Genomic DNA, 25538 nt, shown 5'->3' on the forward strand with positions numbered 1-25538 from the left:
TTTTGTCTCTTCCGTTTCTTGTATGATTAGATGTAGAAACGTTATATGAGCCAGGAATCTAGTCGCAAATCGATACGTTAAGTCATCTTCAATACGTTAAAGGATGATTACATTACATGATGAAGATACATTATGAGTCTAGAGAGAATCCGGCATGGTAACGGTACAGAAACATAAATATGGCACTGATCCTTATGCACATTCACTAGGGAAGGCCTATTTATAGGCAGTCCTCCTCATTCGTTAACATCACTAACGAATGAGGCTTCCCATAGCGAATGACCTCCCATTCGCTAAACATCCTTAGCGAATGGGCATTACTTTAACGAATGAGCCTCCATTCGTTACACAGTAGTAACGAATGAGCTCTTACATTAACGAATATGTCTAGCCTTTAACGAATGAGGCCCATTCGCTAAACATCCTTAGCGAATGTGCCTTTATACATTAATATAAAGACTAAACAACCCCTATCCTATTCGAACAGATGCGGACACCAAATCCGTGCACTAACAAACTCCCCCTTGTCCGTAGCTCTCGAATGCTTTCCAATACTTTAGCATCCAATACTTTAGTCTTCAATACTTTAGCGTCCAACACTTTAACGTCGAATTCGTTAACAACGAATACGTTAAAGTTGAATACTTTAACCGTTAATACTTTAACTGCATATCATCAGCCGTACAACCAACCTCCCCCTTGGTTGATGATTCTCGGGCTTGAGCAAACAGACAAAATATAACTCTTTGTAAGCAAACCAACAACTTGTAGCGACTCGTATAGAACTCCCCCTCAAACAAGCATGTCCAGGTGATCATTTCGATCATCCAGCTGGCATATGATATGGTTCAATCAAACGAATCAATTAGCAGCAAGTCATCGGCTATCTGTCGCATCGGTAAAGTACAAATGTCTTTACGTTTAACCTCGTCACACATCTTCATGAATAACCCGATCATTCCACATCTTTCACAACGGTCTTCACTCTCTCGATAACGTCTATCCCAAAATATAACCCTTTGAAGCTTTTCAGCAACCAATACCCTTGGATGCGCTAATGCTTTGGGCATATGATTCAGAGTTCCAACCTTCGTTAATCAATCCCGAACGATCAGATTCTTCAATCCAATAACAAGACCCGTATATTCCTCAACCACATCAAACCATTCAAGAATGTCCCCTTCAACAGAAGCAATCCGCCGAATACTCGTAGCCAACATAGTCAGGATCAATCTTGAACAAATCAATCACCAATCGAAGAACAAACACAGTCTTGAATTCGGTCAAACATAGCTTTGCAATCACATATTACCACCCGAATTGCAGTAATTTTTCAAGAAATCCTTGCAAATGTAGGAAAGATACCAATCGTTTAAACTCTTTGAAAGTTTTATCTCCCCCTTTTCTTGACAAATTAGGCAAGGTCTTGAACAATTCTTCAAATATATTCAATAAACGTCTCGTTAACTTAAGCGGTTACTCCCCCTCGGCCCCTCGATATGTGTGAAAAGTCGACTGAAAAATATGTCACCAAAATTTGCCAGAAGAGTATCCCTCATATTTAAAATATCCCCAAAAAAATTCATTTAAGAAAATTTTCCGAAAATATATATATATATATATATATATATATATATTTTTAAGAATCTCAAACATTATCCTGGTGATTCGTTATCCAGGTATCCTCATTCGTTATGTTGACCTTCATTCGTTAAACCCGTTAACGAATGAGCTTATACGTTAAAACCACTAACGAATGTCCACACACCTTAACACCCTCATTCCTTAACAGTAGTAACGAATGTCTTCCATATGTTAATCACCCTTATTCGTATGAACATACACGAATGAGGTCTCGTTCGTTAAGTAATCCATATTCGTTAAACTCCTTAACGAATAACTCATTCGTTAAACCTTCATAACGAATGAGTATTTAAATTAACGAATGAGTCCTTAGGCAGTTACCGTAGCACCCTCACCGGAAAATTCAGTTATCTTCATTGGAAAAACGAGTTCTATGCCAGAAAACTCAAATCTCCATCTAAACATCAAATTAACATCCCAGATTCATCATGAGCACTCGGATTTGCATATGGAACTTGAATTAACATTCAATTTTATCAATAACACACCGATTCCTTGTTAATTTAGATCAACCAGAAGCTTTCTCAAACTTCATCAATGGCTGTCCATGGCAGATTTCGATCAAACGACCTATAAATCTTCCATAATACCTTACGAACGATCGGATTTTCGTGCAAGTTCCGGCCATTCTCCAGCCTCCCAAGACTAATTCCTAGTCGGTTCCAGCCTAATACAACTCCTTTTCACCCTTAAACCATTTGTTGAACACGTTAGGGTTGAGTTTTGATTGTAACAGTTTCTGACAGATTCGTATATGTTTATTGTAGGGTCTGTAACGCGATGATAACCCATTGTTTTTGATCGATTCTTGTTTCCAACTTTGAGTCTAGTTTTCAGAAAGGTATAATATGTAATTTTTGGACGAGATTTGAATGCTTTTTATGATTTTATAAAATCATGTGTCAAAGCTGATGCGGGATGTCGGATTCTAGTATGTCTTCCCGACATCATAACTCTTTTTCAACAAGTCTAAATTAGTTGGTTCCACTTCTGGAACTTAATATTTGATTTAAGGATCAAACCCAATATGAATCGTTTAATTTGGTTTGGTAATGAATTTTGTAAAAATAAAACCATTTTGTTGGGCACTAAAATAGTTGCACGTACCTTGCTGTGTTGGAGGAATTTTTATGATTTTTGTGTCAACTAGAAAAATATAATAAAAATATTTTTATAAACGTAAATCATTTATTAAAGTCTTTTAAAGATTTAATAATATATTTCAAAGGTTATCCTATGTAATTAAATGCATCTTCGCATGCTAAAATCTGCACGTTTTACTTGTTATTGATCGATAAGTTCGTTTTAGGCTTAACCAGTGGATGTTCAATTGTGATCGTGTCGGGGCTGTTTGAAGTGATTTTTTGCTCCGTCATCTTCCTAGGTATGTCATATGTGTTATACTTTAGTATCGTGAGCTATGAAGCCCGCTTGATTGATCAATTGTCGATAAATTGAAAACTAGGATTTCGGTTGTCTAGTTTGTTGATTGTGGTGTCTAGCGCGTTGTTTGAAGGAATTAACAACCAATTCGGATTGTGTAGCCTCTGTATGAATTAAGGGCTATGAAAAACTATTTTCTTAAGTTAATGGGGCTGAATTAGTTGTTGGTTGCTCAAATGGGTCGGTACAACGTAAATTCGCGTTTAATTGGTAGTTTATGCATTGTACAAGCGATTTGCCGCCCCATTCAACTCGTGTAGTGTCGTGTGGATTTGTTGGCTGTAATTATACTTAATTTGGTCCGCACAGGGCTGATTTGGTTGCCAAGTGCATAAACAACTCGTTAATGCGCGTATTCGACACAATTAACAACTTTCGGGGGTATTTTTGGGAATCCTTTGCCCCCAGAATTATTTAAGGGTAGTTTGAAAAAATGAATGGCTTCGGGGGATGATGTAAATGGTGTTGGTATATTTGAGGCTTTAGGTCCATCAAATCAAGTCAGAACGTCTCGTAGGATAAACGAGTCGGTACGTTTAGTTAGTAATCCTTGTGTGCAATCCGACAGGCTTGTAAACTGTGGATTGGCTATGAAGTTCTCAAACTCTTTGGTGTTTGTATGGCTCGTTTCAGGTGAGTTCATGATGCCCCTTTTTAATCTTTTTACGTTTTGGGCTAGCATACACACCGTATTACAATTTTACCCGATTTTACTTATTACAACTATTTGGATGGTATTACATAGCCTCTTTCGTATATGTGGATTTATGAAAATATGTGTGATTTATATTTTATGCTTTTGGATATTTTAGACTCGTTTATGGTCTTATATCTTTTAAGGTTACATACGTCGTTAATGGTCTAGACTCGAAGAAGTTAACAGGCTTGGTAGAAATTGAATACGAGTGGACCTATTTACTTAGTTCACGTTGTGATTATATATATATATATATATATATATATATATATATGTATATATACATATATATATATGTATGTATGTATGAGTATGTGTTACCTTATAGCCTACGATTGTGTGATTACATTTAGTTCCTCGTGACTCAGAATGATGTGAGTAGGCTTATTGATGTGTGCGTGTGCATGGTGATCACGGCCGGGTCAAATATATTACTCGGGTTTTCAAATCCCGTGGTGGAGAGGCCCGTGTGGCGTGATCATCATTTTGTCGGGTCAAATATATTACTTGGGTTTTAAAATCCCGTGGTGAAGAGGCCCGTTGTATGTTGAGCCGTGATCAGGTCAAATATATTACTCGGGTTGTACCCATGGTGGAGAGGCCCGTATCACGTGCTTGGATGTGTAAGCTGTGACCGAGTCAAATATATTACTCGGGTTTGACCCGTGGTGGAGAGGCTCGTGTCACATGCTTAGGTCTTACCGCGTCCGGGTTAAATATATTACTCGAGTCTTGACTCGTGGTGGAGAGGCCCGTGTACGTTTGTTCGACGATGAATGTATTATTTGGTGAATTATATTTATTATTTTATTATTATCCTCTCTATTGTTTAGAACTATAATTTTTGAAATAAAGTATGAAATATTGTTTATGAAAACCTGAACTCACTCAGCTCAAGTTGACTTTATGTGTTTGTTAGTGTGAGTTTCAGGTTTAGAGGAGGATGCTTACCGCTTGGACGTGCTCGAGACTACTTGGACGGTTGAAAGCATACTAGTCGAAGATTAATACGCAAACTGTTTTCTTATTTATTTATTACTTTAAACATTTAAATTATGGTTTTGGGAACTTGGTTTTAGTACTTGTGATTTTCCGTTGTTTATCATTCTGAACCGAACTTTAATAAGATGAAATGGTTTGATTTTAAATTTTTGAGAATTTTTGGATAAGATTACCAACTGTAGGATTCCCGGGATTCGAGGTCTTACAACTAAACATCAACTATGTAATTAAATGAACTAGGTGATAAACTATAGAAGAATTTAAAAAAAAAATTTGATAAAGAGACCTTAAAAAAATAATAATAGTTCGGTTGAAAATTTACTCACAATAAATTAAGTAATAAGTTAAATAAATAAAAAGTTGATCTTACGACATTGATTAAATAACTATTTTACTAATACATAATAGTTTATTTAATAAGCTTTTGAACACGTGCATTACACGTGATTTGTTAAAATAAAAATAAATAAGCTACGTTATTTGAAAAAAAAATGGACAAAATTAAAGATAAGAAGAAAAAAAATATATACTACAAATAATAAGACTTATAGAAAATTATATACAAAGATTATTATATTACAATCATATGGTAAAAAAAAAGTTCATTTCAAAATATAAGGTAAGTAATAAGTTTTACTCACAATAAATTAAGTAAATCATACATGCATAGTGGAAGAAGCCCAATGCTACTACGAATTCTAGGAGGAGCAAGTATTATCTTCATAGATATATACTTTGGTTTTGAAGACGAAACCTTTATTTAACCAGGATAGATTTGTGACACCCACTTAAAAAAAAAGATATATATCTATATAGAAGTTGAAAAGTTAAAATTGAAACTTAAGAGTTCATTATGGCTTTTGAAATAGTTTTGGAGGGGTGCATTGTAAACTTCTAAACGATAAGCATGGCCACATTTGCTTCTGTAGTGAATCATCATTTTGTGAGGATGAATGAATCTCTTTTTGTGAGCCACGTAGCTAAGGAGTACAAACTCCCTAAGATATTGCCTTATATTTATACAACCTTCCTACCTTTTTGGATATTGCCTACAATTGTTTTTGTTTATATACATGTTGTTTAATTTCCTTTTCTATCAAAACTGTCGTTCACAACATATACATATATGACATATTCAGACTTTAATCTCCATTAGTCAATATATATAGATAAGAAGCAATTAGGATGCAAAAGAATTGGTAAGGCCAAGTAAGTGAGGAGAAAGAAAGGCGGCAATTGTGTTAAGTGGCTGTCTCGATGGAGCTACACGACTGCCGGAAAGCCATGGCGATTAACTAAAAGCCTCGGCTGTAACGGGTCGGTAGCAGAAGCTTGTTATTATGGAAGCAACGGTATTGTGGACAGCAACCGGTGACGGAACCAGTATTCGTCATCGATGGTGAGCGGCGGTGCTCATCATAATCGAATGAAGAGTAATGGAGTTTTATGGTTGAAGAAGGTAATCTTTGTTTTAGTCAAAAAAATGATTACGAGTCTACGACTTTATTAGACACATATAAAGAGTCCATTGGTTTGAGTTTTTAGAGCAAGATAAGCTTTTATAAACGTTTAATTTTTGTTATTAATATGGATAGTTAAGTGGGTTTTTAATAACACACAAAGAGAACCGTGATTTTCAAATAAATTCAATAGTTCATAACCATAACCTTATATATACAATAGAAATATGTTATGAATATAATTGTTTACTTGGTATTTTATAAAAGACAAAGAAGAATAATCTCATAGTTTAGTAATGGAGTTTTTGTCACTGTGCAAACTAGCAATGGAGTTTTTGTCACACTGTGCAAACTAGCTAAATGGAGAAGAAGCACATTAAAATAATTTGTTAAAAACAAATAATAATAATAATAATAATAATAATAATAACAATTATTGAAACATATAAAAATTATGACATGTTAATTGAATAAATTAGGTCCATAGTCCATAGTTATCACGTGCTCAAAACTCAATTTATTGGCCAAGCTTTACCTATATATAGCCTTGATATTTTGTTTAGAATCTAATTTTAGTTGTCACGGCGGCTATAGATGGACCTTTAGAGAATAGATGCTGATTATATACCATGAAGTAAAGCTTAAAGGTGAGTTCTATGACCTTGCCCCTTTTTAATATTATTTTTGGGCTGAGATACATGCTCGTGCAATGTCTTGTAATAAAACTATAACTTCCTAAGGCTTTATATTCTTAAAAACAACGAAATGACTTGGCACGATCATAAGGAAAAATGATTTAATTCGAAATGTTTTTATGAGTGGTTTTTATACCACGTGTCCTGCGGGCTGAGAAACTCTATGTAAGACCTTATAGGCCTTGGAGGGTGGTGTTATGCCACAGACCCTCGGTGATTAACTCCACGTACGAATAATTGGTGCCATGGAGGGAGGTTTAGTACCACGGGCGGGCTGGATAACCCGCATGTAAGACCTTAAGGCTTTGGGGTATTTGTGTACCTGTACAGTGTGACATTGAGAGTGAAAAACTGTCCAGTAGCTGGGCTACGATGGAATTGATGGGTAAAGGGTGAGGTTATCATAGAGCTGGTGGCTCTAATATATAACCAAAAATCCATCAACGCTTAGGTAGAGGTTACCATAGAGTGGGTGACTCTAATAGGTAACCGAAACCAGACGAGCGGCTTAAAAATATATAACTGTGACCTTGAAATAAATTTCAGTGCCAAATTTATTTATATACTAAATCGTTATATAGTTAATTGTTTATTAATTATAAACTTAGAACTCACCAACGAAAGCTGAATTGTTTTAGCATGTATTTCAGGATAAGAGTAGTAAGTGTTGTTGAAGGCATCAGGTGGTTATTTGGCACGAGCAATATTTGACACAAGGAACTCTGATAGGTAGAGCCTTATTCAAGTTTGTTACACAGACTTAAAACTTCCATTGTGGTTATCAAATAAAGAGGCTCTGTTTTTGTGTAAATCCAGCTTTTTGCCTCGCCTTGGTTTTGGGGTGTTACAGAACTGATGACCTGGTAGTTTATTGTGATGCGTCTCGGAAAGGTTTAGGATGCGTACTTATGCAAAGAAACAAGGTCATAGCGTATGCATCCAGACAGTTAAAGGTGCACTAGAAGAATTATACTACCCATGACTTGGAACAGGGCACGGTTATCTTTGCACTTAAGATCTGGAGGCACTACTTTTATGGCAACAAATGCACAATATACATTGACCACAAGAGCCTACAGCACATTTTTGATCAGAAGGAACTGAATATGAGGCAGAGGAGATGGGTAGATCTGTTAAATGGCTATGACTGTGAAATACGTTACCACCCGGGCAAGGCCAATATAGTAGCAGATGCCTTGAGTAGAAAAGACAGAATCAAACCACTGAGGGTCTGAGCACTTGGAATGATTGTCCAAACTAGCCTTACCGAACAAATCTGTATTGCCCAAAATGAAGCCCTAAAAGAAGATCACTTAGAAAATGAAGACTTACACGGGACCGAACAAAACTTTGAAGAAAGAACCGACAAAATTTTATGCTTTAAAAACCGAGTTTGGATTCCCACTCTTAACAACTTACGGGATTTGATCATGGACGAGGCGCATAAATCAAAATATTCTATTCACCCAAGGACAGATAAAATGTACAAAGACTTGAAAGAGTATTATTGGTGGCCCGGTATGAAAAAGGATATAGCCGCGTATGTCGGTAAATGCCTGACTTGTGCGAGGTTTAATATTGAATATCAAAAACCTTCAGGAATGCTACACCAACCGAAAATACCACAATGGAAATGGGAACAGATTACCATGGATTTTGTAACACACCTTCCCAAAACCTCCCGAGGAAACGATGCAAAATGGGTGATAGTTAACCGATTAACCAAATCCGCACACTTCCTTCCAATTTGTACCACTTACACAACCGAAAAACTTGATCACATTTAGTGTTAGTACATACGTCTATTGCTTTCGTCTTTGAAGGTGAGGAGAGCTTTAAAGGAGCTAAAAGGTTGACCATTTTAGATGGAGAAAAAATGAAGATATTATTATATGGAGTGATAGAGAATTTGAATACGAGCACGCGGACGAAGAGGCACGTAAAACAGAGCTATAACGAAGAAGCTATACCCAAAACAGTTTTCTGTTTTTCTGGGGCGTAACATATGCGTTGGGAACATATGCGCCAGACATATGCGCCGGATGAAAACATATCCGCCAGAATTGATCTTATCAACCTATAAATAGTATTTTTGACATAAGTTTTCATAACTCTTTGGTCCAGAATGTATAAGTAACATCGTGAAAATACCCCACCTAATTTTGGGCTGAAAACGCCAAATCTGAGAGTTTAAGGACTAAAAATGAAAAATTTGAGTTTAGCTACTCATCGCGCTACACGATGATCTAAAGGGATTGCCATCGCACTACGCGACAGAGCGTTGAGCAAATCAAGAAAATGGGTGGCGCTGGGCTACGCGACGGCCAACCCAACTGGTCCATCGCGCTACGCGATGACCAGGTTAAGTAACCTGAGACACGTGGCTAACCACGTATCAACACGTGGCATCTTCTAATATATTGCGGCGTCGCACTATGTGATGCACTGCAAAACTCAAGTATAAAAGGGCAGCAACGGGTTTAAGCCATTCCTTCCCATTTTCACATAGTTAACCTAGGGAATTGTGCCAAGGTGTTCCGAGGTTCCGAGGGCTTGATTCCGCGAAGAAACGAGGTGCCGAGACGCTGTATAACGATCTGTTGTGCTGTTAAACGAAGCACGAGCTGAACCGCTGCTAATTTTCTTTATTCTTACTCCCGGCTAGCCGATTAAGGTAGGATTATGGTTAAGTTTACTTTACTATATAGTTATTAGATCCTAGTTATAGTCGTTAAACTGTAAATGTTTTCCAAAGTAAAGTTTTATAATAGGAAAGATGTTACTTCCACGTGAAGTAATGTTATCAAAACTATATTTTGACGGCCACGTTGTAACTGGAAGGGGATATCATTAGTAGACTCTTCTTGCCTAAGGTAAGTAATTCGTACAAATCCCAATCAACCACGAGACCTGTTTACTTACCTGGAGAAGTTTACCAACGTGATAGACTTTATTAGGCCAAAGCGTGCTATCCCAAACGTCATACGTAAATACCAAGTAATTTCATAAAAATGACTATAACACTACTAAGGTTAGGTCAGACCAAAGAGTCTGCTGAACAAACCTTGAGTCTACGGAACTGAATCAGACTTCAAGTCTGTTGAACTGATCAGACTTAAAGTCTGCTGATTAATCCAGAAACACCATCAAGGTGCTGATACATAGCTTTTACAAATGTAGGTTAATAGCATATTAAGGAAAGAAGTTCTGATATCACCGATCTGACAACACAAGGTGAACACGTTAACCTTTTATGGTGTGAACTGATTTTACTTTTGTAATAAACAGGTTGTTCTTGCAAAGATTCTGATAAATTTTTACATGAGATTACTTCTCTAAAAACCGTTATAATACAATATAGATAATAAAAAGCAATTAGACCGAATACATATGTGTCTGGATCCAAACATAATTGATAATTGGCATACAAAACCAAGTTAGTCATAACCAGTTCTCCAACAGGGTCACATAGCCTAGGGGAAGATTGTCTCCGAACAGGGGCTATGTACTCGGGGAACCTTTGAATTGTGTGTGTAGGGCAGTGGTACAAATCCCGGGAATGACAGGCATTCCTGCTGAGATTGTGAACAGAAAACTATGATTGTATTTAACGACTGTTATAAACTATTTTATCGACTCAACGTTTCACCAGCCTATAGCTGATATTTTTTTTCCGACCCATGCAGGTAACTAGATGCTAGTACTAGATATACAAGGATTGGAGTCATAATAGAAGATCGCTCGAGATGGCTCTATTTTTGATAATATAGAATCCTTGTAATAATAATAACATTGTTTTGTAACTGAAAATTTGGGTATTTAATTCCCAAGACTTTTGTAATGTAAATTAATATTTTAATATATAAGACTTTCGCTAAAATGAACCCGCTACTCTGATATATTTACAAAACAGGTACCAACCCGGGATGTCGCACCCAGGACCTGAGTCGGGGTGTGACAGGTTGGTATCAGAGCCATCGGTTTTAGTTAATTAGGTATTGATGTAATTAGTACCTAAGCTTTAACCAATTATTTGATAAGTAGGGATAAGCTATGATTGGTAGGCTATATATCCCTAAGTATATATCTGTGTAGATGTCGTCTACGAACTATTACGGACAAAAACGTCGGGTAGCAAGACGATCAAACCCTGCACCGTCGTCTGAGCCGTCTGATAAAGCTAGTACCAATTTTGGTCCCAAACGACCAACTGTATCGGTAACTCCGACTGAACCGGTGTATTAAAATCCGAATGATCTGAACAATCTAAACAACCCGATGAATCCGATTCGAACTAATCAGATGAATCTAAATGATCAAATAGATCCTTACTTGGCTTACGAGAGCCAACTGATGTATGCAACTGGTAGTCCACAGATGCCTATAGATATATCAAGTGACACCTCCGAAAGCATCCCACAATACTATCCGTCTGATATACCAACTTACCATCCTTCTGATGAGGTAGAAGTTCAAAGTAGAATTAAACATGAAACGAGTACTGAATCATCTAGTTTGATGGACTGTCACTCCAACCAGAGTATGTGGCATTTTGGATCCCCGCCACCAGGTTACCAAACTATAGCAAGACCAAGTCAAGGACCAATTCATTATTTTGAGGTTCCTAACCTCCCACCATATAGAGGTCCTGTACCGACTGTATCTAAGCAAGCGAATGAGATACGGGAGGAAGCCCATTTAGTCGAGGAATTTTACACTACAAATATCCCCGACGAGGAGATGCAGGCTTATATGGCAAATCCTCATCTATACCCAAGAGAAACAACTTATCTTTTTCCATCTGCATCCGCACCAGTAAGGTATCCAAATCAACCCAACTCGGTGATGGATGAACTGAGGAATGAAAGGATTAAGAAGAAAAAGATAGGTGACAAGAATATCAAGAAATGCAATAAGATGAAAAGTCTTATCAAGAAATGGTCGAGGGATTAGGAATATACAAATGTTGTTGTCTTAAGCATGTTTATTTTCCGTCCCTCTATAATATGTTTGTAAAAGAAATAAAAGAATCGTGTGTACTGTGTTTTAAATCTGTGTATTTTACTGAATTACAAAATGTATGAACAAAGAAATAATGAAAGTCAAGGGAGTCAAGTTGATAAAGTCAAAGCTCTTGAAAATAATACTAAATCAATACCGGAAGAATATGTTGGGGGTAGCCGCGAAATAATAAAAGAAGCGGTTACGCCATTGATCAAAGATGTTGTTACTCCTTTAACAAAAATGGTTCAAGATCACACGACAAATTCTAAAAGCTTGGCAAAGTCAAAATCACTGAAACAACCAAGTCATAGTGTATCTGTCCATTCAAAAAGAAAAGAAACAACAAAATATGAAATAGAAAAGAAAGATGAGGGCTATGAGAGCTCCACTGCTGATCATGAACCGAGCCAGACAAAGAAAAGAAAGGTTAACACGGGTTGTACATTTAAAGACTTTCAAGTGTACAAACCAAAGGAATTCTATGGAGACAAAGGCGCGATAGTTACACTCCGTTGGCTGGAAGAAATGGAGTCTATTGTTATTATCAGTAAATGTACTGAAGAAGAGAGCATCCAGTATTCATCCCAGATGGAGAAGCACTGGAATGGTGGAACACCTTGATTGAGGTGAAAGGCAGGAAGAATTTGTATAATCTTGAGTGGAAGACTTTCAAAGAACTGATTAAACAGAAATTCTGCCCTATTCATAAGATTGATCAGATCCAGTCGAAGCTCTGGAATCACAAGGTTATTGGCACAAACCTCAAGGAATATAACACCAAGTTCCTTGAGTAATGTAGACTTGTACCATACTTGGTCACACCCGAATAAAACAAAGTGACCAGGTATATTTATGGATTGCCCAAGGAGATCCGTGATCACGTGCGATCACACATGCCTACAACAACTGAATCTGCTATTGAATTAGCTGGATATTTGATGGAAAGTATGATAAGGAATTGTGAGGAGGAAAGAAAGAATGTGAGTGAGAAAAATAGGGAAAGTGGTGATAAGAAGAAGTTTGAAAGAGGAAAAGAAAGATCGGCTGTCTTTAATCGACCGCTGTGTAAGAATTGTGGAAGGAGGCACGAAGGTAGATGTTTGAAGCCTATGCCTAAAATGGATGTTCGCAAGTCTGACCCATTTTCAACTTGTAATTTCTGTAAGAGGCCAGGACATAAAGAGGAAGATTGTAGGAAGAAGTTGATTATTTGTTTCGATTGTGGAGAGAAAGGTCATTTAAGTGCCGAGTGCACGAAGTGGAACCGGTAGCAAGAGGCGCCAGTGGAAGCGGTGCCAAGAATGACGGGAAGAAGGGAAACGCCCGTGCGTTTATGCTAATCACACAAAAGGTGGGTGAATTGCCAGATGTGATTACTGGTACGTTTCCTATTAATAATGTTTATGCTAGAGTGTTGAATGATTCTGGAGCTAATCAGAGTTTCATAGATTATAAGCTTTGTAGTCTATTGAATGAACCTCTAGCTAAACTAAATAATCAATATGAAGTATAAACGGCTAATGGAAAACTAATCCGAATATCTGAAGTATTAAATAGTTATATTTCCCTAGCTGGATATGAGTTACCAGTACAGTTACTGCCTATGGAGTTAGAAGGATTTGATGTAATATTAGGAATGGATTGGCTAGCTGCCAACCAAGCCCAAATCTTATGTACTGAAAAAGCTATAGATATACTAACTCCAGGTAGGAAAATTATCCGAATAGCTGGTGACAAAGAGGCTGGTAAAATTGGAATCATTCAAAAATCAAAGCAAGTCATTGTTTAGGTAAAGGTTTCCTGATATTCATGGTGTACGAAACTAAGGAACCTGAACCTAAGAAGATGGACGAAGTACCGATTGTTTCTGAATTCAAGGACGTATTCCCTGATGAATTTCCTGTAATCCCACCTGATCGAGAAGTTGAATTCAAAATAGACTTAATTCCGGGAACAGCTCCGATTGCTAAGTCTCCATAGAGGCTAGCACCATTTTAGAGTGCGTACATCTCGTCTTCATTGATGACATACTTATCTATTTAAAGACAAAGGAAGATCATCAAGCCCATCTTAGAGTCATACTTGAAACATTGAGGAAAGAGAAACTATATGCAAAATTCTCGAAGTGTGAGTTCTGGTTATCTGAAGTGCAATTCCTTAGACACATTGTGAATGAAATGTGTAACGCCCGTTAATTCTCGTTTTATGATTTAGAGCTTGTAGAGTATGTACATCTCGGTTTATGATCCAGGTATGGGGGATTCAGGGGTAAAATATTGGATGAGGCACACAAGTCGCGCAATTCCATTCATCCGGGCGCGACCAAGATGGACCAGGACCTGAAGAAGAATTATTGGTGGCCCGCGATGAAGTTTGAGGTGGCTCAGTACGTGAGTAAGTGTTTAACGTGTCTGCAAGTTAAAGCCGAGCACCAAAAGCCTTTCGGGAAACTTCAGCCCATGGAAATACCTGAGTGGAAGTGGGAGCATCTTACGATGGATTTTGTGACTAAATTACCTCGTACTCCTAGGGGTAGTTATGACACCATTTGGGTAATCGTTGATAGACTGACCAAGAGCGCTCATTTCTTGCCGATTCGAGAGACTTTTTATTCTGAGCATCTAGCCAACGTGTTTATTCGTAGGATCATTTCTAGACACACGGTGCCGGTATCTATTGTTTCGGTTAGGGATACGCGTTTTACCTCCAAGTTTTGGAAAAAGTTTCATGAGGAGATGGTTACCATACTTCTCATCAGTACCGCTTATCACCCGCAGACGGATGGTCAGTCCGAGAGGACCATTCAGACTCTCGAGGATATGTTGCGAACTTGTGTTATCGATTTTGGTGGTAGTTGGGATCGTCATTTACCGTTGGTCGAATTTTCTTATAATAATAGTTACCACGCCACGATTGGGATGCCACCGTTTGAGATGTTGTACGGTAGGAGGTTTAGGACTCCAGTTTGTTGGGGTTCCATTGGTCAGAAACAGTTGGGTCGTTTGGAGGTGGTTGAGGCTAGGACTGAGAAGCTCGATAAGATTAAGGCTTATATGAAAGCCACTCAGGATTGTCAAAAGTCCTACGCGGATAAAAGGCAGAGGCCTATTGTCTTTGAGGCTGGGGATCGAGTTATGTTGAAAGTTTCTCCTTGGAAGGGTATTATTCATTTTCGTAAGAGGGGGAAGCTTAGTCCGAGGTTCATAGGTCCGTTCCGTATTTTGTCCCGTGTTGGTGAGGTAGCGTATAGACTGGAGCTGCCCGATGAGCTCGCAGGGATTCATCCTACGTTCCACGTGTCCCATCTGAGGAAATGTTTAGCCGATGAGAAGGCCCATGTGCGTCTTGATGATATTGAGCTGGATAGTAAGCTGAACTATGTTGAGGAGCCTATTGCTATACTTGACCGTCAGGAAAGGCGTTTAAGGAATAAGGTGGTTAGACAGGTGAAGGTGCAGTGGAGGCATCGTAGGGGTTCCGAGGCTACTTGGGAGTCCGAGGACGAGATGATGAAACTCTATCCGTAGTTGTTCCTGTCGCATCGGGATTCGGGGACGAATCCCACTGTAAGGGGGGTGGACTTGTAACGCCCGTTAATTCTCGGTTTATGATTTAGAGCTTGTAGAGTATGTACATCTCTTGGGATTTAACCGACGTTTCTCGGAAAATTTCTCATCATCTTGGTACGTTAAATCCTTTAACTTTTCTTCCAAGTTGCCGTATACTTCAATTTTGAGGGGCTAGGGTGAAACATTTTATATTATAACACAAAATTTAAAAACCCTAATCTCCCCCTCTCTTTGTTGTCCGATCGGCGCCACCACAGCCCCCCTCTGTGATTTTACTTTCCAGCCAAGGTGTGAGCGTAAAACATCAATTGAAGGTTAGTTCTACGATTCCCCAAGTCTTTTACACCTTAATTGATTGTTATATCACGCGTATTGATCGTTAAATTGCTTGTTTTAGGTTAACCGGGTGGCTGTCCAATTGAGCGGTTTCAGGACTATTTTGGTTGAGGTTTTTGCACCAAATCTCCCTAGGTATGTCTAGTATAACATACTTAAAAATCATGTTTATTGGTGTTCGTTTTTAGATTGGTCAACTAGTGGTAGTTTGATTGTTAGTGTTCGATTGACTAGAATTTTAGTTTGATGCGTTTAATGCGAGGGTTGAAGTGATTAACGACCAATTCAGCTTGGGGGGAACTAGGTTTGATGTACGAGCTGTTGAAAAATCATTTTTATAAGTTATGGGGCTGAATTGGTTGTCGGTTACTCAAACGGGTCGTTACAACGTGCAATTGCGTTTATTGAATAGTTGGTGCGTTGTACTTGCGAGTTACCGACCCATTTGACTCGTGTAGGGTCGTGTGGACTTGTTGGCTGTGATTTTATCATATTGGGTCCACACGGGGCTGAGTTGGATGTTAACGGCCTAAACGATTCTTAAACGCGTGTGTTAGTGTCACCTAGTGCTTCCGGGGCTAAATTGGAAATTCTTTATTCCCGCGAGTATCTAAGGGTCGTGTTGGTGAATGTAAGGCCCCAGGGGCTGTTATGATTGAGTTTGATGAGATCGAGGCTTTAGGTAACTCGAACCATGTTAGAACGTCTCGTAGGATAAACGAGTCCTTTCGATGTCGATTGTAATGTTTGTATGTAAACCGACAGGTGTTTGAGTTTTGGGATTACTTAGGGATTACCTATCTCGTGGTGAATACGTGTCTTGTGTCAGGTGAGTTCATGATGCCCCCTTTTTACTCTTTTCAGATTTTGGGCTAGCATGCACACCTAAGCGATTTTGCTTGAGGAATTGTTTAAAATAATTTAGGATGGGCTTACTTGTATAGGGTAGGCCTTGAGATGATATTATCGTATGTATGTATGTATGTATGTATTATTGTATGGCCAATATTTGGCGATGTTAGTAGTCGTTATCGACTACGGATGTTACGTATGCCTACTTTGTGTTTGCATACGTTGGATGAGATGTTACGTGTTTGGGTTGTACGTTTGCTCGACCCTGATGTTATTACTTGGATGTTATTTATATACATAGGGATGTACTTATAAAGATGTTTATATATATGTATGTATAGATATATATATATATATAAGGATGATTATTTATTGATGATGATGACTTAACTAATGTATCCCTTTTATATTTTAAAATCCTTGGAATGACTATTATGAATATTATTATTGATGTTATTTATTAAAACTTGAACTCACTCAGCTCAAGCTTACTTTGTGTGCATGTTGTTGCGAGTTTCAGGTTAGGAGGAGGATGCCTTATCGCTTGGATGTGCACGAAGCTACTTGGACGGTGAAGGGCATACGTGGATGGAAGATTTCAATATTAAACAATTCTTTCTAAAAGCTTTATCAAATATTTATTCAAATTGGTTTTGGGCAAAATTCCCGGGTTTTGGGAACTTGTTTTATTAATTATGGTTTTCCGCTGAATTATACTCTTAAGTGGTTGTTTTAATGAAATGAACTGTTTTCAAGTTTAAGTATTTTTATAAGTATTATGGATGAGTACTAACTGTAGGACTACCGGGATTCGGGGTCTTACAAAAAGGGTATCCAAGTAGATCCGGCAAAGATTGAAGCAATTACGAAATGGGAGAAGCCCAATACCCCGACGCAAGTTAGAAGTTTTCTGGGATTGGCAGGTTACTATAGAAGATTTATACAGAATTTCTCAAGAATAGCAGTTCCATTAACTTGACTTACCTGAAAATCTGTAAAATTTGAATGGGGTCTGAAACAAGAATAAGCATTTGAAACTTTGAAGCAGAAATTGACAAATGCACCTATCTTAGCCTTACCTGAAGGACAAGATAGCTTTACTGTATACTATGATCCTTCACACACAGGTATGGGGTGTGTTTTAATGCAAGACAAGAAGGTGATTGCTTATGCTTCTAGACAACTGAAAGTTTATGGGAAAAATTACACCACGCATGATCTCGAATTAGGAGCTATAATTTTTGCATTGAAGTTATTGCGACATTATTTGTACGGTGTAAAGTTTACCGTCTACACTAATCACAAGAGTGTGAAACATATATTTGATCAGAAAGAGTTAAACATGAGACAAAAGTGATGGATGGAGACACTAAACGATTATGATTGTGAAATCATCTATCATGAAGGAAAAGCCAATGTTGTAGCTGATGCTTTAAGCAGAAAGGAGCACGAAAAGCCGAAAAGACTTCGAGCTCTGAGGTTAGAGCTTAAAATTGATCTATTAACCGAAATTAAAGAAGCTCGGAAGTTGGCACTTGAAGAAAATAATGTAAAGGCTGAAAACGAAAATGGAACAATAGATCAACTGATTAAGGGTGATGATGAAATACTCAGGTTAGGAAAAAGGATCTGGATACCGATGGTTGTAAGTTTGCGAGAGAAAATTTTAGAAGAAGCGCATAAGTCAAAATACATGATGCATCCTAGAAGCGAAAAGATGTATCACAATTTGAAAGATGATTACTGGTGGATCGGGATGAAGAAAGAAATTGCCTTGTATGGGGCTAAGTGTTTTAACATGTTCAATGGTCAAGGCCGAGTATCAAAAGCCGTTAGGTTTATTGCAACAACCCAAGATACCGATTTGGAAATGGGATATGATTACTATGGATTTTATTATGAAGTTACCAAGAACTTCTCGACAAAATGATGCTATTTGGGTTATTATTGATAGACTTACCAAGTCCGCTCATTTCATTCCTATCCAAGAAACATTAAGCATGGACAAATTAGCACAACTGTATGTAGAAAACATCGTATCATTGCACGGCGTGCCATTACCCATCATTTCTGATAGAGACAGTCGTTTCACCTCAAACTTTTGGAGAAGTTTTCAAAAGGCAATGGGAACACGCTTGAATTTGAGTACTGCTTATAACCCACAAACTGATGGATAAAGCGAAAGGACAATTCAAACATTAGAAGATATGCTTCATGCTTGCATTATAGATTTAGGTGGTGTCACGTATCAAATTTGCGTAAATGTCTAGCTGAAGAAACACTTGCAATGCCACTAAAAGATTTACAAGTGAGCGAAATGCTTAAGTTTGTAGAGGAACCTATACAAATTGAGGATAGTCAAACCACGTTCCTTAAGCGTAAAAGATTGAAGATAGTAAAAGTTAGATGGAATTCTCGACGCGGTCCATAATTTACTTGGGAACTTGAGTCCAAAATGAAAAGAAAGTACCCACATCTTTTCACTTAAATCTCGAGGACGAGATTTTTCTAAAGGTGGGAACGATGTAATACCGTGAAAATACCCGACCTAATTTTGGGCTAAAAATGCCAAATCTAAAATTTAAAGGACTAAAAATGAAAAATTTGAGTTTAGGTACTCATCGCGCTACACGATGATCTAATGGGATTGCCATCACGCTACGCGACAGAGCGTTTAGCAAATCAAGAAATTGGGGGGCGCCGTGCTACGCGACGGCCAACCCAACTGGTCCATCGCGCTACGGCGAGGATCAGGTTAAGTAACCTGAGACACGTGGCCGACCTCGTGTCAACACGTGGCATCTTCTGATATATTGTGGTGTCGCGCTACGTGATGGCCATAGGAGAAGGCCCATTGCGCTGTGCGATGCCCTGCAAAACTCAAGTATAAAAGGGCAGCAACGGGTTCAAGCCATTCCATCCCATTTTCACATAGTTAACCTTGGGAATTGTGCCAAGGTGTTCCGAGGTTCCGAGGGCTTGATTCCGTGAAGAAACGAGGTGCCGAGACGCTGTATAACGATCTGTTGTGCTGTTAAACAAAGCACGAGCTGAACCGCTGCTAATTTTCTTAGTCCTTACTCCCGACTAGCCGATTAAGGTAGGATTATGGTTAAGTTTACTTTACTATATAGTTATTAGATCCTAGTTAAGGATATAGTCATTAAACTGTAAATGTTTTCCAAAGTAAAGTTTTACAAAAGCAAAGATGTTACTTCCATATGAAGTAATGTTATCAAAACTATATTTTGACTGGCACGTAGTAACTGGAAGGGGGATATCATTAGTAGACTCTTCTTGCCTAAGGTTAGTAATTCGTACAAATCCCAATCAACCGCGGGACCCGTTTACTTACCTAGAGAAGTTTACCCACGTGATAGACTTTATTAGGCCAAAGCGTGCTATCCCAAACGTCATATGTAAATACCAAGAATTTCATAAAAACGACTATAACACTACTAAGGTTAGGTCAGACCAAAGAGTCTGCTGAACAGACCTTGAGTCTGCGGAACTGAATCAGACTTCAAGTCTGTTGAACTGATCAGACTTAAAGTCTGCTGATTAATCAAGAAACACCATCAAGGTGCTGATACATAGCTATTACAAATGTAGGTTAATAGCATATTAAGGAAAGAAGTTCTGATATCATCGATATGACAATACAAGGTGAACACGTTAACCTTTTATGGTCTGAACTGATTTTACTCTTGTAATAAACAGGTTGTTATTGCAAACATTCTGATAAGATTACTTCTCTAAAAACCGTTATAGTACAATATAGATAATAAAAATCAATCAGACCGAATACACATGTGTGTGGATCCAAACATAGCTGTTAATTGGCATACAAAACCAAGTCAGTCATAACCCGTTCTCCAACAGGGTCACATAGCCTAGGGGAAGGTTGTCTCCGAACATGGGCTATGTACTCGGGGAACCTTTGAATTGTGTGTGTAGGGCAGTGGTACAAATCCCGGGAATGACAGGCATTCCTGCTGAGATTGTGAACAGAAAACTATTATTGTATTTAACAACTGTTATAAAATGTTTTATTGAGTCAACGTTTCACCAGCATATAGCTGACGTATTTTTCTAATCCATGCTGGTAACTAGATGCTAGTACTAGATATACAAGGATTGGAGTCATAATAGAAGATCGCTGTATTTTTTATCATATAGAATCCTTGTAATAATAATAACACTTTTTTGTAACTGAAAACTTGGGTATTTAATTCCCAAAGACTTTTGTAATGTAAATTAATATTTTAATATATAAGACTTCCGCTAAAATGAACCCTCTACTCTGATATATTTACAAAACAGGTACCAACCCAGGACGTTGTACCCAGGACCTGAGTCGGGGTGTGATAGTATATGTACTGATATTTATCATATTTTGTTGTAAACCATGATATATATGTAAAATAGAGAGAGGATAATGAGACACTTGTTGTTTTCGATCACGTTTAGGGATTCTGCACCTTTACATTGATTATTGATATCTACGTCTTGTTCACGACACGAACACGTTCTACAAGTGGAAGAAAATATAAAGATACACTCATTTCACATTAAGAATCGATCTATTTCTCAAATCGTTAAAAAGTTTGTTTCGGATTCGTTAAAGTCAAATCATTTCCAAAAGCTCAGAGCCTTTCGGTGCTTGATTCTACAACTAATCGTTGAATCTTGTGCTTAATCGTTACTTCTAACGTGCTCGCTTTTGATTCCGTGTGTTCGTATTAATCGGTTTGATTTTTACTTGATTCAAATGATAAACATTTGATGTTTTACGTTTAGAACGTTTTAGGATTCATCTATGAGTATGTTCGAGCTTAATTTGTGTTCGATTTGATAATTCCATTGAATTTACGTTTTTCTGGTGAACCCGAGGTGAAAGATAAGTTCGAAGCATAAGATACTTTGGAGCATTTTACGTTGAATTTATGTTATTTGGATACATTGAATTTACGTTATTTTGAGCATTTTTAGATGTATCAACATCTAATTTTGGAATGTAAGCGAACTTAGGACTATTCTTATAACAAGAATGTTCCTTAGTTTGTGTACATTTCTCTTTTTGAACAAAGAAATTCTTATTGGATCGATTTCGAGACTAAATTTCTTTCCCGCTATCAGATGTTGTACTATGTACAAATTTAACCTTATTAACAATTTTTTTGTGGTTACCTTGATCATGCTTATAACGATTAGGACACACAAAGGACGCATGCCCTACTTCATTACAGTTAAAGCATCTCCTCCGGTCAACAAACTTTCAAATCGGAGATTCTTGAACTCGATCACGCCTAGGTTTTTTATTTTCAGATTTTAGAGGCTCAGGGGAACTTGGGAGTTGGAACTTGCTTATACCTCAAACCATGATCATTATAACCATAGACAACTTCCCCAGATATTTCATCTTTACTTGTCGGTTTGGGGAGAATATTGTCCAGGACGAGAGATGCTACTTTGAAACTGTTAAGCTTCAAATCAACCTTTTCATTAATAGTTTATTTTAACATCAAAATTGTTTTCTCATTTTGATCAATCTTTTCCCCCAGTGCCTTTTCACTTGTTTGAAGCTTAGTGTAAGCTTCCTTAATATGTTTAAGCTAATTTTAGTAAAGAGTCAATGTGAGTTTTTAACAATTTATTCTCCCCATCTTTTTCTAAACATTTTTTTGTGAAGTAACTCACATTTTTCACATGACTTTAGGTTGTGAATGTTTAACGACTCATGCTTAGACTCTGATTTGATTTTAATATGATAATGAGTAGAAGATTCAGAGTGTACCTCGAATAACTTAACCTCTTCGACTTTCACAATCGGGATGTCTGAACTTTCTATTTTAACTTGATTGAGAATAGGTTCAGCTCCCTTAGCTCTAGCAAAATCTTCCTCAGCTTCATCCTCAACCTTAATTTCCCTCAATTCCAATTTCAGAGGATCATAAGTAGACTGACACCATGATTCCAAAACCAATTCTTCATCAATTTCTGAATCACTATCATTATCGAACTTTGGAGTGTTCTCAAATCCTGGCTGTGATAGTTCTTCAGATTCGACAATCTTTTCAGCAAGTTGATCAATCATTTCAAACTTTTCAGACTAATCACTTTGAACTTTAATTTCATCATCAACCTTCACAGGCTTCTCAGAATTTTCAATTACCACATGCATCGGTAGCTTCTCAATGAATCGGGAGAGATTGCGACTATTGTACGTGTTGGGGTCTGATAGTATTGATAAAATGTTTATATCCAAATCTTCAGGTGAAGTTTCAGCAAGTATATCAGACAACCTGTCAATGTATTCGAACTCTCGTCTCTCCATCCCGATATGTTTCATTTCGCTCACAAGCTTGCAATATCTTTCGATTAAACAATCAAACGATTCTCCAGTTATCATCTCAAAATTATCAAATTCTTTCTTCAAAACTTTCATTCTGTTTCTTCTCGATGTAGCTTCAACGTTAAACAAACTCGAAAATTCCATTTTGAAAATTTTTGTAATCTTAATTAAACAAATTTCAGCAACTTTTTGACTTGTTTAGGCTCGGTTATCAGCAAAACAGCAAATTTCAGTAACTTTCTGGTTCGTTTCAGCTCATTTATCAAAAAAACGGAAAATTTTGGTTCGTTTCAGCTCGTTTTTCAGCAAAACAGCAAATTTTAGCAACTTTTTGGTTCGTTTCAGCACGTTTCAGCGTGTTTAAACAACAAACAACACATTTTAGCTAGCAGCTCAGCACGTTTAGCAGCTCGTTTAAGCATGATTTCAGCAATTTCAGCACATTTCAGCTCGTATAAAAACAGTTTCAATAACTTTCAGCACATTTTTTTTAACACTTTTCAGCTCTTTTTTGCACGTTTTTTTGGCCTGTTTCAGCAAACTTTAACACAAAACATCAACTTTCAGCTCGTTTGAACCAGTTTTTTTTTCCAAAAAATTAGTTGTCGCACCTCGACTCAGGACCTGGATGCGACGCCCCGGGTTGATACCTGTTTTGTAAATATATCAGAGTAGCGGGTTCATTTTAGCGGATGTCTTGTATATTAAAATATTAATTTACATTGCAAAATACTTGGGAATTAAATACCCAAGTTTCGGTTTACAAAACAGTGTTATATTATTATTACAAGGATTTGTGTATTCAAAATAGAGCCATCTTGAGCGATCTTCTATTATGACTCCAAATCTTTGTATATCCGGTACTAGCATCTAGTTACCTACATGGGTTGGAAAAACACGTCAGCTATATGCTGGTGAAACCTTGACTCAATAAAACAGTTTATAACAGTCGTTAAATACAATAATAGTTTTCTGTTCACAATCTCAGCAGGAATGCCTGTCATTCCCGGGATTTGTACCACTGCCCTACACACATAATTCAAAGGTCCCCCCGAGTACATAGCACCTGTTCGGAGACAACCTTCCCCTAGGCTATGTGACCCTGTTGGAGAACTGGTTATGACTGACTTGGTTTTGTATGCCAATTATCAGTTATGTTTAGATCCACACACATGTGTATTCGGTCTGAGATGTTTTTTATTATCTATATTGTAATATAATGGTTTTAGAGAAATAATCTATTGTAAACATTTATTAGATTATTTGCAATAAACAACCTGTCTATTATAAAAGGTTAACGTGTTCACCTTGTGTTGTCAGTTCGGTGATATCAGAATCCTTATCTTCAGCATGCTATTAACCTATATTTGTAATAGGCATGTATAAGTATCTAGATAATATATCTTATCTTATCCAGCAGACTTTAAGTCTGTTTCAGTTCAGTAGACTCTTGGTCTGTTCAGCAGACTTGGAGTCTGGTTCAGTCCAGCAGACTCATGGTCTGATCAGCATACTCTTAGTTCTGACCTAACCTTAGTTGAGTTATAGTCGTTTTTGTGAAAATATTTTTGTATTTACATATGACGTTTGGGATCGCACGCTTTGGCCTTATAGAGTCTACCACGTTGCTAAAATTCTCTAGGTAAGTAAACGAGTCCCGCGGTTGATTGGGATTTGTACGAATATCTTAGGCAAGAAGAGTCTACTAATGATATCACCCTTCCAGTTACTACGTGCCCGCCAAAATATAGTTTTGATAACATTACTTCACGTGAAAGTAACTTTTTTATTTTGTAAAACATTACATTAGAAAACGTTTATAGTTTAATGACTATATCATTAACTAGGTTATAATAACTATATAATAAGATAACTTAACCATAATCCTACCTTAGTCGGCTAATCGGAAGTCAGAACTAAGAAAATCGGCAGCATATCAGCTCGTGCTTCATTAACAGCACAAGCGCTCGTTTTACAGTGTCTCGACACCTCGTTTCTTCGTGGAATCAAGCCCTCGGAACCTCGGAACACCTTGGCACGCTTCCCTAGGTTAACTATGTGAGAACGAAGGTGAAAATGGGATGAAATGGCTTGAACCCGTAGCTGCCCTTTGATGTGCTAAAAGTAGTTATTAATTTAGTAACTAAATAAACGCTAATCTAGACACTAAGTAATAATTCTAGTCTCTTAACTTAACTAAAACTACTAATCGGCAAGTGAACCGGTCGACTCTAGTATAGCTAAGTAAGTCCGGATATCGAACCCACGAGACCCTTTAAATTACATAAACTAGATAAATTAGACTTACTACAGACACGACTATTTATTTATATTATTTGAGGGGGGTTTTCCTAAAATACTAAAATTAAACTATTATTAAAACTAATTAATAAAACTAAAGACGACTTAACTTAGGACTTGGATTTAACTCAGGTAATGGTAAACAACCACCTAGGCTAGAATCCCTGATGCATCAATTAT

The sequence above is a fragment of the Bidens hawaiensis genome, unplaced genomic scaffold (assembly GCF_021521415.1).
Source record: "Bidens hawaiensis isolate Kalapana, Puna unplaced genomic scaffold, B.hawaiensis_p1.1 tig00041126_1, whole genome shotgun sequence".
Classification (NCBI taxonomy): domain Eukaryota; kingdom Viridiplantae; phylum Streptophyta; class Magnoliopsida; order Asterales; family Asteraceae; genus Bidens; species Bidens hawaiensis.